This window comes from Pleurodeles waltl, chromosome 3_1 (genome assembly GCF_031143425.1).
Source record: "Pleurodeles waltl isolate 20211129_DDA chromosome 3_1, aPleWal1.hap1.20221129, whole genome shotgun sequence".
Classification (NCBI taxonomy): Eukaryota; Metazoa; Chordata; class Amphibia; order Caudata; family Salamandridae; genus Pleurodeles; species Pleurodeles waltl.
This window is the reverse complement of record NC_090440.1, coordinates 928,022,002-928,041,838: the sequence shown is the minus strand read 5'-3', so window position 1 is coordinate 928,041,838 and position 19,837 is coordinate 928,022,002. Positions and strand designations below refer to the sequence as shown.

The 19,837-nt window shown below is 49.8% G+C and overlaps 1 long non-coding RNA gene across 2 annotated transcripts in view; it reads left to right on the top strand.

Moving 5' to 3' along the window:
* Positions 1-8,845: 8,845 nt before the first annotated feature.
* The window catches only part of LOC138284780 (uncharacterized), a 227,944-nt gene continuing 216,952 nt past the window's right edge, over positions 8,846-19,837 (top strand). For both annotated transcript variants that reach the window (XR_011201458.1, XR_011201457.1), the window contains exons 1-2: positions 8,846-8,929; positions 10,435-10,704. This is a non-coding gene — a long non-coding RNA (uncharacterized lncRNA). The remainder of the gene's footprint in view (positions 8,930-10,434; positions 10,705-19,837) is intronic.

Below are 19,837 nucleotides of genomic sequence, written 5' to 3'. Positions count from 1 at the left end.
ATTTAAATTAAACATTTAGGGCCTTGTTACGATTTGGGCGGTCTGATGGTAAGACCGCTGCGGTGGCAGCTGCCAAAAGACCGCCATGTTGGCGGTCATACACACTGCTGTATTACCAGCTACACAGCCAGGACTGCCGAAATCCAGCCAAAATTCGAACACCACCAGGACTCTGGGGGGGGGGGGAGAGGCGGTTCCATCACCAGCACCGTCAGCCTGTCAAAAGTCCACTGAACCAATTATGCCCCACAAAACACAATAGTGGTTCTCCCATTGCGGTAAACCCATGGTGATGTGAACCGCGGCGGTCGGCGGGCAACACTACAATACACCACATTACACCACATTGGATAGTTTGAATTCCACACAACTGACACACATCCACACACCTGACACACCTATAAACTGCACTATTAAACACAACCCTTCACACCCCACAATCCTTTGCATAAAAAATGCCATATGCTGCAAGATGGAGGCCGCATACAGAAATTAGGAACCATTGAATAGGCACCTCTTAGCACTCCAAATGCCACTCATCACACACACCTGCACTTCATACATATCCCACACTTTTTTTATCCACACATCAGACACCACCTGTCACCCACTCACAACATAGCACCCGCACCCAATCACCCGTTTTTTCCCCATATCGCGTTGTCCACAGCTACCATGTCCCAACAAAAACATCCCGATTCACAGACGATGAGTTGAGGGTCATGGTGGATGAAATCATCAGGGTAGAGCCACACCTATTTGGAGCACAAGTACAACAAACCTCGGTTACCAGGAAGAATGGAGATGTGGCCAAATATATTTGACAGGATAAATTCTCCAGGGAGGACATAAGGAAGAGGTGGAACAACCTCAGGGGGAAGGTACATTATAGGCTGCCAAGCACTTGCTGGCGGTCCTCAAGGCTGGCGGTGGGCTCCCATCTCCTCTCCCAACCTTCACATCATGAGAGGAGAAGGTCTTGGACCACCTGCTCCTGAGGACATGGCAGGAATACTTGGAGGAGTGGAGTTGGGTAAGTCACAACACTGAAAATGTCACCCTAAAGTTCTGTCTTGCACGCTCACTGATCATATTTTGATGTAATAGCAGCCAACATACTCACCACCCCTGTGTTCAGCTGTTCAAATACCTCTCTCTGACATACCATATGTCAACTAAACTCACCTAGGGGCACAGTGTTTGTGAATGGCATGGGTAGTACAGGGACCGACAGCACAACAGCTCCCAGCAGGCACTGTTCGACCATTAAGAAAATCAGAACAGTGTACCAAAAAGAAAATAGCCTTGCATCAACTACGCAATCGACTAAACCCACCTGAATGATACACACTACCACTGTCTAGGGCAGTGACAGCAATGCCATGGGCATTTGCCAGTACAATACCATCAACACACAGCTACAGCTGTGTCTAATGCTAAAATGGCCCTTTTACATCCCAACACACATTGAAAGCAACTCAACTGTGAGGAACACACAAATCTGCAGTGTGTTGTATGAGGTGTAACCTAATATGTTTATGGCCAGGTACATTGGTTAGCCCTAAGCTGATGTACAAGTCAGTTTCCACTTCACATTCTGCAGCTGTTTGGTGTCTAAATACTGAACTATTGCAAACTGGGAGCAAGCATGGACGATATTAAGCTACACAGCAGAAAAGATATGAGTCTATCAACAGACATCCATCTATCAAACTAATCTGGAATCCAGTAGTATGTCATAGGAATTCCCTATGCCCCATATAGCACATGTTGCATTACAATCTGTAACTGTCTGTTTCACTTCTTCAACAGGTCACCTACCCATTGCGAACAGGGAGAGAACATCTGAGACTGCCACTTCCCCCCTGGATGAAGCCTCAGTTGGGACAACACCCCTGGATGTGAGGACATTGAGGACGACTCTGGCCCATCTGGGACACATGGTCAGTTTCCAACTGTCAGCCTCACCCTGCCTACATGGACCTCTCTCAGCCCTGTTGCATCAACATCCCAAGCAACCATTCACCCCAAAAACCTTTGTTCCAAGGACAGTTAATACCATCATGTGCCCGCCAGTACAGGTACTGGAGTCAGCACAAGAAAACCCTCACAGTGAAGAACCTGGCACTAATGGGATTGTGCAAACTTTGCCAAGAGCACAGGCTCCCGGGGCTAGAATGCATGGGAGAGATAGTGTTGGGCAGTGGATTAAGGCTTCTAGGGATACAACTGGCCAGGACACCATCTCCAAAGTCTTGGGAGCCAATCAACAGTCCCAAGGCATGATGGATCAGTAATTACTATCATGGGGGACATTAAGTATCCGCAGGGGACAACCACCAGGAAGTCAAGCAAAAGTGGGAGGCCCTCAATGCCAACATGGCCTCCCTAACAGTGGTGCTCAGAGATATTAATACCACCCTGAGTATGTTATGTCCTCAACACCAGACCCCTTCCATTGGCAATGTAACATCAGGCCCTTTTCCATCTGTGGCATCCAGTGGAATGGAGGCTCTGCAAGGGGACGGACACGCCTCAGACACCCCTGCCCTTGTAGCTGAAAGACCCCCCTCAAACATGGACATCCACCAAAACATCCAGGAGGAACTGATGCCAAGACTTCAACCACTGCCAGGAAGTGATCCTCTAATGACTGTTTCCCCATGTGTGTCACAGATACACCCTGTTGACTGTGTTACAACCACTCCTGTTGACTGTGTTACAACATTGGACTTGAGACTCCAACTGTTGTTGCAGCTACCCTGATGATTGCAGTCACCATGACTGAATCCTTTGCTGTGTGTACTTAATGATTGGATCCCATTTCTTAAATATCCATGAGCACTTGTAAATAAACACCACTAAACCACATATCACGTTTGAGAGTCATTTTCAGTTATTTTGAATTGTTATCTGTGAAACATGTTAAGTCCCATCTCACATGTACTGTTGAATCTGGGTCTGATATATGTACAATTGTACAAATGGACACACTCGTTTTCCCATTCAGTGCACTTTCCAGGACATAGGTTGACAACATGCCAAATATCACACAGTGAAGTACAGCTTCACAAATTAAAGCTTCAGCATAGGTGTAAATAACAAGCACCCCACAGACTAATGAAGATAGGGACATGGCAGTCTTTGTCTATACAAATAGGCAAACAAATTGGTTCTAATAGTCTTCAGCTAAATCCTTATTTCATTCCCATACCATACCACTCTAATGAGCATACCCCTTGATACAGACAGAGATCCGTGCAACAGTCCCCAGTCATTGACCTCTCTACTTACCATGGTCAGGTATCCATATGCATCATACTCACCTATGTCAGTCTTTACACACACGCACAGTGCCCTCAATGAGGTAACACATTGACAGCTACATACAAGTTAAATAGCATTTACATCAAACCATTGAGACATCCTTGGACTCAGGTAACATGGCACATAGGTCGAATGTGTGGAACAGTATACCACCATCCCACTGTCCTGACAGTCTGGGCATGTAACTCATAAACCACCAATATGATGAAATACAATACCTGGATCTATCCATGTTCACCTCACATGTCAGACCTATATGTGAGATCTGCCCGGCTGTCTCCATCCTCATCACTGTCATCCTCACTTGGCAATTCTGCATTCTCAACCGCTGGAACTCATCTGGTATGTATGGGATCTGACGTCTCAGGACGAGGTTGTGGATTGTGCAGTAGGCAACAATGATCTGACACACTTTGGTGGATGAGTAGAGGAAAGCTCCAGCAGACTTATCATTGCAACAAAATGTAGCCTTTAGGAGCCCAAATGTCTGCTCCATAACACACCTTGTCATTCCCTGGGCCTCATTGAAGCAGACTTCCCCTGGCGTGGTTAAGTACCTCACTTGTGTCAACAACCAGGGACGATTTGGGTACCCAGAATCCCCTGTAAGGAATCGTTACATGTGTGCAAACAAATCTTTCACATCCTTAGATTTGGCAGCAGACATAAGAAACTGACACATACCACATATATGATTTACCAACCAGCCAGGCCCTCTCTGTGTACTGTCATGTCATCGGAAGTGGGATATTGTTGTTCCCATGATGAAAGCATCATGAACTGAACCTGGGTACTTTACACATACTTGGAAAATGTAGAGGCCTGCCAAACAGACTACTTGCACATTTATGGAGTGGAAGTTCTTCCTGTTCTGATACACCTGTTCATAGTCATTTTGGGGAACCAATGCTACATGCGTACCATTAATGACTCCCACCACATATGGGATGTGTGCCAAAGCATAAAAATCTGCTTTTATGTGGGCCAAATCCTCATGCTGTGGAAATCTGATGTGGCTTTCCAGGTGTTTTAACAATGCAGATAATAAATCCTTCAAAACCAGACTCAACATTGGCTGGGGCATGCCTGTAGTTAGGACCATGGTATTCTGAAAGGACCCTGTGGCTAGGAAATGCAGCACTGACGTGGCTTCTACAATGGGTGGTATGCTATTTGGATGACGAATGGCAGGCATCAGGTTCCAACTGACAACACAGATCCATGATTGTCTGCCCATCCAGGCAGTAGATCTGGATGACATGTCAGTTCTCCATGGTATGCAGGTCAGCTAGTGTATGGTACACTGGAGGTTGTCTTAAACTTCTCATTCCAAGGTAACTAGATGAAGGAATACAAGAAGGTATGTTCATCAGTCATTGTGTTCATTGTAAGTGTGATACCCCATCTGTCACAAATGATGAGTTTACATGCCATATGAAATAGTAGAACATGGTACACAGGACATACCTAGGGAAATAATAGCTTATTGCTGCCATGTCATTCCTTTATCTCTATTATGACTAGGTCTCAGTGAAAATGACATTCTTATCATGTTTCACATATGATAGAACCTAATACCATCTATCCAATTGCCATGAGGGTGTAGACCATGTCACTAATGACACATAACTCACATATCAAGTATCTTACAACATGTAAAAACTATGGTGTAGATACGTTTCTGATCTCGTAACATATCTTTATTTGAACTTTTCCAACCATCTAAGGATCTTAAAAGCGCAGCTGTCTGACCTAGTATACTGGACATTAGGAAATGACCTACGTCCGTCGGAGGGAGTCGTAATGGTGGTAGGCAGATACTACTGCAGTGGATATTGCCATTGGAACATATTGCTGCCTTTGGTGGTCTTGGGCCAATGACGATCTCCGCTGGCAGTGATAGTGTCTCAAGTTGCGGATGTGACCACCATTTCATACTTCATCTCTCACTTGACTCCTGATACTGCTGCCAGCATGACCTTGATGACGTGAGCTGCTGTGTACTGCCTTTGGGAGCAATCATGCCACGTCCTACAGGTGATAGGGCCCCTGCCTTCTCATCTGAGGAGCTGGAGAAACTGGTGGAGGAGGTCTTACCCCTGTATGGACAGCTCTATGGTGCACCAGAGGAGCAGGTAAGTGCACCATGTACACATACTGTAAGGAAATGCCTCCTTGGCATGGTTGCCCCCTGACTTTTTGCCTTTGCTGATGCTATGTTTACAATTGAAAGTGTGCTGAGGCCTGCTAACCAGGCCCCAGCACCAGTGTTCTTTCCCTAACCTGTACTTTTGTATCCACAATTGGCAGACCCTGGCATCCAGATAAGTCCCTTGTAACTGGTACTTCTAGTACCAAGGGCCCTGATGCCAAGGAAGGTCTCTAAGGGCTGCAGCATGTCTTATGCCACCCTGGAGACCTCTCACTCAGCACAGACACACTGCTTGCCAGCTTGTGTGTGCTAGTGAGAACAAAACGAGTAAGTCGACATGGCACTCCCCTCAGGGTGCCATGCCAGCCTCTCACTGCCTATGCAAGTATAGGTCAGTCACCCCTCTAGCAGGCCTTACAGCCCTAAGGCAGGGTGCACTATACCATAGGTGAGGGTACCAGTGCATGAGCATGGTACCCCTACAGTGTCTAAACAAAACCTTAGACATTGTAAGTGCAGGGTAGCCATAAGAGTATATGGTCTGGGAGTCTGTCAAACACGAACTCCACAGCACCATAATGGCTACACTGAAAACTGGGAAGTTTGGTATCAAACTTCTCAGCACAATAAATGCACACTGATGCCAGTGTACATTTTATTGCAAAATACACCCCAGAGGGCACCTTAGAGGTGCCCCCTGAAACTTAACCGACTGTCTGTGTAGGCTGACTAGTTCCAGCAGCCTGCCACACTAGAGACATGTTGCTGGCCCCATGGGGAGAGTGCCTTTGTCACTCTGAGGCCAGTAACAAAGCCTGCACTGGGTGGAGATGCTAACACCTCCCCCAGGCAGGAGCTGTAACACCTGGCGGTGAGCCTCAAAGGCTCACCCCTTTGTCACAGCCCAGCAGGGCACTCCAGCTTAGTGGAGTTGCCCGCCCCCTCCGGCCACGGCCCCCACTTTTGGCGGCAAGGCTGGAGGGAACAAAGAAAGCAACAAGGAGGAGTCACTGGCCAGTCAGGACAGCCCCTAAGGTGTCCTGAGCTGAGGTGACTCTAACTTTTAGAAATCCTCCATCTTGCAGATGGAGGATTCCCCCAATAGGGTTAGGATTGTGACCCCCTCCCCTTGGGAGGAGGCACAAAGAGGGTGTACCCACCCTCAGGGCTAGTAGCCATTGGCTACTAACCCCCCAGACCTAAACACGCCCTTAAATTTAGTATTTAAGGGCTACCCTGAACCCTAGAAAATTAGATTCCTGCAACTACAAGAAGAAGGACTGCCTAGCTGAAAACCCCTGCAGAGGAAGACCAGAAGACGACAACTGCCTTGGCTCCAGAAACTCACCGGCCTGTCTCCTGCCTTCCAAAGATCCTGCTCCAGCGACGCCTTCCAAAGGGACCAGCGACCTCGACATCCTCTGAGGACTGCCCCTGCTTCGAAAAGACAAGAAACTCCCGAGGACAGCGGACCTGCTCCAAGAAAGGCTGCAACTTTGTTTCCAGCAGCCTTGAAAGAACCCTGCAAGCTCCCCGCAAGAAGCGTGAGACTTGCAACACTGCACCCGGCGATCCCGACTCGGCTGGTGGAGATCCAACACCTCAGGAGGGACCCCAGGACTACTCTGATACTGTGAGTACCAAAACCTGTCCCCCCTGAGCCCCCACAGCGCCGCCTGCAGAGGGAATCCCGAGGCTTCCCCTGACCGCGACTCCTTGAATCCAAAACCCGACGCCTGGGAGAGACCCTGCACCCGCAGCCCCCAGGACCTGAAGGACCGGACTTTCACTGGAGAAGTGACCCCCAGGAGTCCCTCTCCCTTGCCCAAGTGGAGGTTTCCCCGAGGAACCCCCCCCTTGCCTGCCTGCAGCGCTGAAGAGATCCCTAGATCTCCCATAGACTAACACTACAAACCCGACGCTTGTTCTAACACTGCACCCGGCTGCCCCCGCGCCGCTGAGGGTGAAATTCCTGTGTGGGCTTGTGTCCCCCCCGGTGCCCTACAAAACCCCCCTGGTCTGCCCTCCGAAGACGCGGGTACTTACCTGCTGGCAGACTGGAACCGGGGCACCCCCTTCTCCATTGAAGCCTATGTGTTTTGGGCACCACTTTGAACTCTGCACCTGACCGGCCCTGAGCTGCTGGTGTGGTAACTTTGGGGTTGCTCTGAACCCCCAACGGTGGGCTACTTTGGACCAAGAACTGAACCCTGTAAGTGTCTTACTTACCTGGTAAAACTAACAACAACTTACCTCCCCCAGGAACTGTGAAAATTGCACTGTGTCCACTTTTAAAGTAGCTATTTGTCAATAACTTGAAAAGTATACATGCAATTGAAATAATTCAAAGTTCCTAATGTACTTACCTGCAATACCTTTCGAACAAGATATTACATGTTAAATTTGAACCTGTGGTTCTTAAAATAAACTAAGAAAAGATATTTTTCTATAACAAAACCTATTGGCTGGATTTGTCTCTGAGTGTGTGTACCTCATTTATTGTCTATGTGTATGTACAACAAATGCTTAACACTACTCCTTGGATAAGCCTACTGCTCGACCACACTACCACAAAATAGAGCATTAGTATTATCTCTTTTTACCACTATTTTACCTCTAAGGGGAACCCTTGGACTCTGTGCATGCTATTCCTTACTTTGAAATAGCACATACAGAGCCAACTTCCCACACATACATTTCCTTAGCCCAACTAAACTTTGGGAAGCTAAGCAAAGGATGAAGGCCAACATTTCTGATTGTGTGCTTAAGTTCTGTAGGGTGCCAAAGTTGTGATAGAATGGGAGGAGTTCCTGGTCATGTACTTACATTTGGTGACAGATTGTGAGTCCTGAGACATGGTGGGGAGAGTTTGATGTATGTTCCCTGACCCACTTTGTGACTGTTGCACAAGGTTAGTGGAGTTGATATATCAAACTCCTCCTGAAATAGCATATTTGCCAATGTGTTTGCTGTCTAACCACATGTGATATTATCAACACCAGAGGACAGAAAATTTGGTGTAAAAAACCCCTAAGGGTTGAACACCTAAAACAGCCCTCACCCACAACCCCCCCAAACCCTCCCTTCTCAAATGATAATAATAAATAACTCCCCAGGGTCGGTAACCTTGCCCCCCCCTTTTCATTCTTCGAGGAGGGATTGTTTTCCCCCCAATATGGCAGCTATTAATTAACAAGGTTTTTTTTAGCCTACATCGCTGTCCCATGCTGTAGAGACTCACAGGTAGAATATTGTTGAAACATGTTTCCCGACCATCCTTAGATGGCCGCCATTTTGAACCATTGACGTTAACTTACGCTCTAGTTTTTTGCAAGACCTGACGGGAGTGACATCATCATGGGAAGAGCCATATCCGGGTCTCCGACTCATGGAGTTCCTCAACGCGGAGCCGGGGAGTGGCGCTAGAAGCAGCACCTAACCCTTGAGGAAGTAAGGAGGGGGTGGGAGCCCACAATGGGGACCTCTGTGTGTGTATTTCTTTACCGGCAGAACATAGACATTCGGACACTATTTCTGATTTACGGTGGAATGCTGAATACACCCGACCCTGGGGCTCTAGGGCTTGGTGTTCCTTTTGGAAATATCTGCTGGACCCGTTTGGTCTGAGGGCGTAAGGATAAGCCTCAACTTGACAAGGAGAGAGTAGCGGGCGCACAGTGTTGGATAGTCTTGATGGAGAATGGGTGCTTACCGGCATACCGACCATACAGAAGAAACCACGTGGGGCATGGCAGCTGTGCTTGAGATGCGTGTTTCACTGGGACACAAAATCCGATTATTTACAGTCACAACATAGGACCCGCTAGGGCCTGAGGGTGGTTTATGAGAGCATCTGATAGACATCTCTTTGTATAATTACTGCACAAGCATTATTGTGTTTATCTCTATGCAGTGTGTGAATACAGGGTGGTGCTCCCACCCGGCGCCGAAAAAGGCGAGTAAAAATGAAAACTCTGTGAGTTACAAACATTTGACTACCTCTTTGTTACCCACTAATCTGGTGTGGATCTTGAACCTGGGTAAGTGGCCAGTAAACACGGTGGACCCATAGAATTAACCTTGACCACCTAGAGATATTTGATTATTAGGGAACCTAGTGCACATCCTTGATAATTCACTCATACAAAATGGTAATTGGTTCAGAAGATAGAAATAACCAGTATCTGGATACTCCTCTCTAACATATAAGGGACAGGACATATATTGATACAGTGTATCTTTTATATGTTTCTATCTTTGCAGATAACAGAATGTGTATACATATGAGAAATCCTCTTAAATACACGGTTGATTAAGCTCCAGGATAAAGAACAGGTAGGGGTTCCTGATGAAGGCCTAATGACCTTATGTGGCAACTCAAAAATGGCCAAAACAGGCAGACATTGGGGTGTACAGGTAATTGGACACTGGAATAAACTATGAGGAGTGATCAGCCTGAGACAGTTTTATTCTTAGTTGTTCGTCCTTGATCCCCGTACTTCTTTGTTGTCTGATGTGTACCTTCATGTTTCCCTACCCCTACTGCTCCACTCCGAAGTGGGATTATGTCGGAGTGTGTTAGCAGGGCCCTATGATGAAGCATGCCACAATTTGTGGGTGAGGGCTGTTTTTTACACATAGGTGTTTAACCCTTAGGGTTTTTTTACACCGAATTTTCTGTCCTCTGGTGTTGATAATATAGTTAAGGGAGGTCGGGCAGAAAAGCATCTCCTCTCACCCCTTTATAGTGTTTAATAAAAAAAAAATAACCATGCAATGACATGACAGATGGTGCTGGAGATGCATGTTGTCTGCCTGTTTCTACCTCATATCTGGTGGAGGGGCTGTTAAAGACAGTCTGTGTTTGGCTTGTTTTGCTAACTAGTTATAACCCTGCCTGTTGTAGTATGGTATGGTGGACATGACATACTTTTTTATCCATGTCATCCATGCAGGTCAATGCCTATCAGAAGATGGGGATTTGGTGTGCCATCACCAAGAAAGTGCGGACCCTAGGGGTTCACAGCCAGTGGAGCGCCCACTGTCAGAAGAGGTGGGAGGACCTGAGATGCTGCACCCGGAAGATTGCAGAGACCCAGCTGGGGATGTCCTCCCAATGAAGATGGGGTGCACATTGGAACATAACCTCCCTAATGGCCCAGATTTTGGCAGTGGCCTACCCTGAGGTGGATGTGCGTATGAAGGCAGCACAGCAGCCACAAGGGGTAAGCACAGACCTAACTCATGTTTGTCCCTTTACCAGGTGATTGAGTGAGGGAACAGAATGTTGGCTCTGACAATGTGGTAAATGCGAAGTGTCACAGATTTCCTGTGTACACACTGACGTACCATAGCGATCTATGGCACACAGATGTGCACATACAAGTGTATTTAGAGGAATGTTACTCAACTATGTTGTCCCCGCAGTACAATAGCATATTATGTCATATGTGTACCACCATACTGCATTTGGTGATTGTAGATACTCGCCAACAGGTAAATCCTCCTTATCAAATGGTGTAGAGGTGCATAGGTCCTTGATCTCTGTCCTCTGCAATGTTTCTCAATTCTTGTTTATGTGCAACATAGAGTCTGACATATTCTATTCATCAATAGTTTTCTAATGTTTTCCGATAAGTGACAGCAGTATGGAAGGCTGTGATGTCCATCTGACATGTCAAATGACCTACAAGATCAACATCTTCACACCTGTTACAAAGTAATCCCCCTTGGTGAGATATGTACATAGACATTTGTGACACCTCATCAGAGTAGAGAACATACATGTTGGATACTATTGAGCTGTTCCAACATTTCTATGGGCATACATATTTTGATATCTGAAGATAGGAATGTCACAACCTTACTACTGTCTGGCCACACAGCATTGACCTTGCACATACTGTTATAGGCATAAAACATAGGCAATGGTAGCATAGACACAGTTACATTCTTGACAGATATATATCAACATTATGCATAATTTTGAAAAGTCTGGGAAGATTAAACATTGCAAATGGTTATGTACATTTGTTGCTGCTATGAAGGATGTGGCAAATGAGTCCTGGCTGTTTGGGAGCCTAATGTTGGCATTGATACTTATGTGCTGCAGGTGTGGTAGTTCACATACACACGTGAGTAGTAGTGTAAGTGTATCTGGGTTTGTGGCTTGCATCATGGTAGGTGTTTTTGTCATGTTAGCAACACGTGCTTTGACCCAGAGAATCCTCCTTAGACAGATGTGAGGCTTGTAATGTCTGATGTGTGTGTACTGATGTACCCACTCAGTCAGTGACCTATTGATGTACTAATAGCATGATTAAGTAGGTCTGATTGCCATCTTACTGCACAGATTAGGTGTCCATATTTCGGATACACTCTTTTTGACATCTTGTGGTTGTGTGTGGGACAAAGGCCAGAGCTAACTTGGCCCTTACTTGACTGCTGATGGTTGGGGTAACCAGAGTCACCTGCAAATAACGAGGGACAACTGTTAGGCACACACTATCCCATATGGCCTGCACCATACCCATACACCAACATCCACTGGGTGGGAACCAGGGCTCACCTATAAAGCCACACACGGTGCCTCTGGAGTTGGGCAATCACATTTGGGATGCTGGTATTCTTCAGAATAAAGGCATCATGCACAGACCCAGGATACTTAGCATTGATGTGGGAGATGTACTGGTCCGCCAAGCACATCATCTGGACATTCATGGAGTGAAAACTCTTTCGATTTCTGAACACCTGTTCATTTTGCCGGGGGGGACAAATGCAATATGAGTCCCATCAATTGCCCCAATGATGTTGGGGATATGTCCCATTACATAGAAGCAGCTTTCACTGTGGCCAAATCCTCCACCTGGGGGAAAACAATCTAGCTGCACATGTTTAATCAGGGCAGACAACACTCTGGTCAGCACTATTGAGAACATTGGCTTTGACATTTCTGCTGCCAAGCCCACTGTCACTTGGAAGGAATCAGTTGCCAAGAAATGGAGCACAGATAGGACTTGCACAAGAGGGGGGATCCCGGTGGGGTGACGGATAGCAGATATTAGCTCAGGCTCCAATTGGGCACACAGCTCTGTGGTTGTGGCCCTGTCAAATCTATAGGTGAGGATAAAGTGCCTGTCCTCCATTGTTGCCAAGTCCACCAGGGGTCTGTACACGGGGGATGTCTCCATCTCTTATTCCTCCGCAGCGGTTGCAATCTATGGGGCAAAAGAGTGAGCAGCTGGTCATTATCTGTACAATGTAACCACCACAGTCCAATGCATATTGTGATTGTTACAATATTTTTGGGGGATATGTCCAAAATGTGAATTTGTGTACTGTGATGCAGTTAGGATCCATGGCCTGCCCCCCCCTGAAATGGCATCTGCCTGTCCAGTATGGAGGGAAAGGTAGAAATGAGGTAATTCCGCTGACGTTGTGCGCCGTTGCAGGAGGCGTTCGAGAACCGCCTTGCAACTCCGCATTGGTTATCATTGGGCCCTATGGGGTACAGTATGCCAGTGGTGACGGTACTCACCGCCGTGGACGTCACCGCCATTTTCTTTCTGTTCACTCACTCATTACCTGACCTTCAACAGGAGAGGACCTACACTACATGTGCTGCTGTGACCTGTGTCTGGAACTGACCATGGCTCGTGTGACTGGGGAAAAGGCCCCTGTCTTCACCTCGGCGGAGTTGGAGCGACTGGCGGATGGGGTCCTACCCCAGTTCCGACTGCTGTATGGGCCAGACCAACAGGTGAGTACACTGTGAGTACGACGCATGGGGCATGAATGCATGGAGTGGTGTGTGTGAGTGCCTCATGTTGGGGGGTTGGTGGATGGGCCCTGGGCAGTGTGCAGCATGTATGCTAGGCCATGTCTGTGCTAATGGGGATGGGAAGGGGCATGGTGGACCATAAGTGTAACAGGCAGGACAGTCGGACTAATACCTTTCTCTGTGTGCATTTCCCTGCAGGTCAGCGCCCATCAAAAGAAGGGTATATGGCGTGCCATCTCCAAGGACGTGCGGACCCTGGGAGTTTGCGGCCGGTGGAGCACCCACTGTCGGAAACGGTGGGAGGACCTGAGATGCTGGGAACAGAAGACGGCGGATGCCCACTTGGGGATGGCCTCCCAACGAGGAAGGGGTGCCCATCATACCCTGACCCCCCTGATGGCCTGCATTCTGGCGGTGGACTACACAGAGCTAGATGGACGCTTGGGGGCATCAGAGCAGCAACAAGGGGGTGAATACAGTTCCCATCATTACAACTTACGCCTGGTGGGGTGGTATCCGGGTGGGGGATGTGGGTCTGTGGGTGCCCCTAGGCCAGGCCTGACATTGCAGAGTAGGTCCCATGTTGGGAAGGGTTCTGATGTGAAAGTCCTCCAACCAAGCTAGTGGGCATCCACTCCTGGGCAGGGGTCTGTGGGTCTCAGGTATGCTGCAATTGGCGGTATGTGTCCCTATCCATGGGCTGGTGACTAGCATTGTTGGTGCCGTCATTGACCAAGTGTATCCTTTGTCCCTCCCCCCCCCTTTTTGTTTTGTCACCGTGTCCTTATGTGCATTAGCATAATCTGGCGGAGGAGCAGAGGCACCAGCAACGGAGGGAGCTGCATCCCACAGGATCCAGGAGGCCAAATCCACCGACGGTGAGGGCACCAATGGGACGGAGGGTGAGGGGAGCCCCACAGTGTAGACTGGAGGGGACAGTTCAGACACAGATACCTCCTCTGAAAGAAGCTCCCTGGTGGTGGCGGACACCTCTGTGCCCACCCCAGCTACAGGTACAACTGCCAACCCCGTACCAGCACCACCCTCCCAGCAGCCCCTCAGCGAATTTCCTGTGCCCGCACACCCAGGAGGGCGGGCATCTCCTTTGCCCCAGGCACCTCAGGCCCTGCCCCAGTTAGCCCTGCTGCCCTGAGTGAGGAGGCTATTGAGCTCCTGCGATCCATCTCTGTTGGGCAGTCAACCATTGTGAATGACGTCCAGGGGATTGCAGCCCAAATGCAACAGTCCAATGCATTTCTGGAGGGCATTCACACTGGCTTGGTGGCCCAACAGAGATCAATCCAGGCTCTGGTCTCCTCTCTGATGGCAGCCATTGTCCCTGTTTCCACCCTCCCCCTTCAACTTTCTCCACCCAACCCCATTCCCCTGAACCTCAACCTATCCCCAGCACACAGGCAGATGAGCAGGCACCCAGCACAACACACAAGCATGGACATGGCAAACACAAGCACCACACTTCATCCCACAGGCACTCACACAAACACCATCCAGATGCAGACCTACCAACATGTACCGCCTCCACTGTGTTCCCCTCCTCCTCCTCGTCCACCTCCCTCCCAGTTGTGTCTCCACTCGCACCTGCATGCACAGCATCCTTATCCACTACCACCATCACCAGCACACCTATCAGTACACACCCCTCACTGGCAGTCACCCCCCCCCCATCCATGCACACGTCCCCTGTGTCCTCTCCCACTGTGTCTGTGCCCCCTCCTCCCAAAGTACACAAACACAAGCACTCAGACACCCAACAGCCATCCACCTCACAACAGCATCCAGCCCATGCACCTGCACCCAAACACAGCAGACTGACACCTCCTACAACCACTCACTCTTCCTCCAATCCCAAACCATCTCCCTCTCCCTGCCCCAATGTCCCTAAGAAGCTCTTCCTCTCCATTGACCTCTTACCTACCCCCCGTCCTTCACGTCAGGCCATGGTGGTCAAAACCCGGGCAAGCACCTCAGCCACCCAATCCACAGGCACATTAGTGTCCCCAGCAACTCAAGGTGGGAAAGGATCCCGGCCACCTGAAAGCCAGACGGAAAGGGTGCCTGGCCCAAGTGCTGTAGGAAAGAAGGGCAAGGAGCCCTCCCTAAGTGCAACAGGAAAGAAGGGCAAGGAGCCATCCCCAAGTGCTGCAGGAAAGAAGGGCAAGGATCCATTCCCAAGTGCTGCAGGAAATAAGGGCAAGGAGCATCCCCAAGTGCTGCAGGAAAGAAGGGCAAGGAGCCAGCCCCAAGTTCTGCAGGAAAGAAGGCCAAGGAGCCATCCCCAGCTGCTGGCAGGAAGGGCAAGGGGGCTGCACCAGCGGGCAGCCAGGACAAGGGGCCTCAGTCGGTGACCCCACCACCAACCATGGTGGTGCAGCGGTCCGAGGCTGCAAGGGATGGGCTGGAGCCTCCCCCCACCACTACCAGCTCCGCCAGCAGCACCACCACCAGCAACAGTGGGAAGCCATCCAAGGCTGCAGTGGATGGGCTGGAGCCTTCCCCTACCACTACCACTACCAGCTCCACCAGCAGCATCGCCACCAGCACCACCAAAAGCAGCAGCACCAGTGGCCAGCCGTCCGAGGCTGCAAGGGATGGCTGGAGCCTCCCCCCACTACTACCAGCTCCGCCAGCAGTACCACCACCAGCACCAGTGGCAGCCATCCGAGGCTGCAGGGGTGGGCTGGAGCCTCCCCCCACCACTACCGGCTCCACCAGCAGCACCGCTAGCAGCAGCAGCAGCACCAGTGGACAGCCATCTGAGGCTGCAGGGGTTGGGCTGGAGCCTCCCCCCACCACTACCAGCTCCACCAGCAGCACTACCACCAGTGGCAGCCGTCCGAGGCTGCAGGGGATTGGTTGGAGCCTCCCCCCGCCACTACCACCCCACCAGCAGCAGCACCACTGCCACCACTGAACAGCCGTCATCGCCGGCGGACAGTGTGTAGTCCTGCGTCCATGGGCTAATGTGCGGCCTGGCCCCTGCAAATCCTGTGGGTATGAAAGCCAGGTGAGAGACTATGACCTTGCACTCCCCAAGATCTGCATCACAGGGCACGATGCCCCCTCCAGAATCAGTGGAGATGCCATCCACTCACCCCATCCTCCCCAGGATGAAGCTCACTGGGCACGATGTCCCCTCCAGAACCAGTGGAGAAGCCATCCACTCAACCTATCCTCCCCAGGATGAAGCTCACTGGGCACGTTGCCCCCTCCAGAACCAGTGGAGAAGCCATCCACTCACCCCATCCTCCCCAGAATGAAGCTCACTGGGCACGATGCCCCCTCCAGAACTAGTGTATAAGCCATCCACTTGAGAGACTGTGGGCTTGCACTCCCCTTACCAAGAACAGGGCATATTGCCCCCTCCAGAGCATGTGGGCAATTCACCCACTTGAGAGACTGTGGCCTTGCACTCCCCAGGATGAAGCACAGGGCATGTTGCCCCCTCCAGGGCATGTGGGCAAGTCACCCACTTGAGAGACTATGGCCTTGCACTCCCCAGGACCAAGCACAGGGCATGTTGCCTCCTCCAGGACCAGTGGTGTTGTACCATCTTCCGGCTGAGTTGCCCCCGTTCCCTCCCCTGAGGTGCCGGGCTATTTTCAATCTGATGCCCCTGCAGTGTTCTCTCCGTGTTGTTGCAGGAGTGAGGTGAGGCCTTGGACTTTGTGATGTGGCCCTGTGGCCCATGAACATTGAGGACTGGGCAGTGTCCCTTGATTTGTAAATATGTATATACTTTTTGATTTGGATGCATGTTTTGCTACTATTTAATCTTATTACACTCTTTTTACTCTATTGTAGTTGTCCTTGCATTATTCCTAAGGGGTACGGGATTAATATGTTATGTTACTGCATCTGCTTGTGTGTATAGTGTTGGGGTGGGGGTGTTGCATGTTGCATGTGTGTGTCACTCTCTTTTTCCTTCCTGCGTCCCCTGTGTGCTAGGCGGCTGTACTCACGTGGTCATCTTCGCCTTCGTTGGTGTTCGTAGTGGAGCAGCATGTAGAAGAGCATTGGGAAAACAGGCAGCTTGGGCTCCATTGCAGCGTGGTTGTTCCCTGAGTCTCCACAGGTGAGTCCTTTGACTTCTGTGCAGTGTTTCCGCCAGGCTTTTGATGTCATTGGTACCGCCCCGGAAAAGGTGGTGGATTGGCCTTTCATAATAAGGTGGGCGGATTATTGCCTTCCACCTGGCTGTAGGCGGTTACCGCCGTGGTGCCTGTTGATTCCACCCTGGCAGTTTGTGTGTTAAAGTGGCTATCTGTCTGAGCTGTTTCCGCCATGGTCATAATTTGGTGGTAATTACCGCCGGCCTGTTGGTGGTATTACTGCCACTTTATCAACGGCCGCCAGGGTTGTAATTAGGGCCTATATTTTAAATACTTGATACATCACTATTGGTACATGTGTGTCTAATGTGTTCCGACTCCTTAACCTTAACTTACAATGTATGATCGAAGAGTTATTTTGTGAAAGTGCTGACCATACCTGACTTTCTGTCTTTCAGCATCAGCACCGGCAGGCAAAGGAGACGGGGCACAGCTGAGTGGGGAAGCTTCGGGCCACGGGACCTCCAGTCATGAGAACATCTACAGCAATGGACCCAGTGGCCTGGAGGGCGAGGGGAGTGCTACAGGGGAGACCGGATCCAGCACATCTTCTTTGGAATCCTCTTCCAGTGGCCACTCTCTAGTGGTGGGGGACCCATCGGGGGCCACCCCAGTACCATCTTTGTCCGCCACCCCACATTCTATCATCACCCTCTCTGTAGCTCCCACTCTGTAGGCAGTGCCCACCTATCCAAGAGGGTGGGCATCTCCTTTGCGGCAGGCACCTCTGCCTGAGCCTCTGTTAGCCCTGCTGCCCTCTCTGATGAGGCTTTTGACCTCCTGAGGTTGATCTCTGTGGGTCAGTCAATCATCGTGAATGCCATCCAGGGTCTGGCAACTTGAATCCAACAGAGCTATGCATTCCTGGAGGGCATTCACGGTGTGCTGGCTGGCCTACAGGAATCATTTCAGGCTCTAGCCTCCACACTGACGGCAGCCAGTCACTCTTTGTCTACCGTTCCCCCTTCACCTTCCTCTTCCCAGTCTGATTCCCCACTTCGCAGATCCAGCCGAAGCACACAAACAGACAGGCATGCATCCACCTCAACATCCAAGGGTAGCACAGACAAACATAAGCACCACAAGACACACCACTGGCACGCACACAGACAAGATCCACCTGCAGACACAGCAACAGTCACAACCTGCCCTGACACCCCCAGCATCACAGACACAACACCTGGCACACCTGTAGACACCACACCAACATTTAGTGATCTAGCCATCACACCTATCCTACCCGCAGACAGCATCCCAGCAGACCCTCAGACATCCACTCCAGTCACCACACCCACAGACACCACAACCACTGACACGCCTACATGCAGCACATCCACCATACCTGCAGTCACCACCCCAACAGGCAGCCACCCACCCACCACAGTACCCCCAACACCCTCACCCCGCTGAGCCCAAGACACATAAACGCCCACACTCACCTACCCATCAAGCATCCACCACCCACATATACATCTCCCACAAACACGCACCCAAAACATCCACACCGACACATTATACAATCACTCCATCATCCTCCACACCCAAACCCCCTTCAGATGATAATTTGTTCAAAAATACTTTCCTTCCGAGTTTGACCTGTTCCCTATTCCTCCTCTGTGACATCCCTCAAAGGTCTGTTTCCCTACCCAAGTCCATCCCTTCCACCTCCAAGGCCTTCCCTGCCTCCCGGCCAGTACCCGTGCCCCTCCCCAAAAAGAAATTGACCCCTCCCAAAAAGATCCACCCACTCCCAAGCCAAAGCCTAAACCCCCCAGGCCTATGCCCAAACCCCTCCCTCCCCTATGACTCCTCAAGGATCCCTGGGTTGCTTGTCTGCCCCTTTGATGCCCCTACCTGTAATGGATATATGGCAGTCAGGAGTCAAGTAGGGACACCATTTAGTGCCTTTGGTGCTGTTTTTCAACAGCTGAGGACTGGCCTACGGCCTTGGACATTGTTTTTCAAATAATTATTTTGCATGAAGGTTTAACTAACCAGTTGTTGGTTTTCATGTTAAATCTTTGTCCTGCATTTCCTTTCCTAAGTTATAGTTGTTCAGTGATTGTGTGGCTGTATTTGTGTGTGTGCTGCTTGATGCTTCCGGTATTGTCTTAGCAGTCAGTGAGGTTGTGTGCAGTGCTTTTATACCCCAGTCATCGGGTGTGTTTTGTGTGATGGATATGTGTATGTAGCTGAATTATTGTTGTCATGGTGGTATGTTGTGTTTGTTGTAGTGTTGTGTTGCTTTGTGTGTTTGGCCTGTTTGAGTCTACATGTATTGTGCATGGCATAATAGGTTCAGTGTACTATGTGTGTGTGTGATGTGTATGTCAATTGCTAGGTTGTGTGATGGTGCAAATGTGTGTGTTTCATCACATATGGTTGTATAATGTGTTGTATGTGTGTGGAGTCCCTGGCCAGTGTTGGTTCTGTTAGACATGGGTTCAT